Source organism: Cyprinodon variegatus, unplaced genomic scaffold, assembly GCF_000732505.1.
Source record: "Cyprinodon variegatus isolate N-32 unplaced genomic scaffold, C_variegatus-1.0 Scaffold851, whole genome shotgun sequence".
Taxonomy (NCBI): Eukaryota; Metazoa; Chordata; class Actinopteri; order Cyprinodontiformes; family Cyprinodontidae; genus Cyprinodon; species Cyprinodon variegatus.
Genome location: NW_015151304.1, coordinates 289,868 through 290,068, shown reverse-complemented (window position 1 = coordinate 290,068; position 201 = coordinate 289,868).

Below are 201 nucleotides of genomic sequence, written 5' to 3'. Positions count from 1 at the left end.
ACATCTGTCCATATATGTCCATATCTGTCCACATCTGTCCATTATGTCTACATCTGTCCATTTATGTCTACATCTGTCCATTTATGTCGATATCTGTCCACATCTGTCCATATCTGTCCACATCAGTCCACATCTGTCCATATATGTCGATATCTGTCCACATCTGTCCATTTATGTCCACATCTGTCCATATATGTCCAT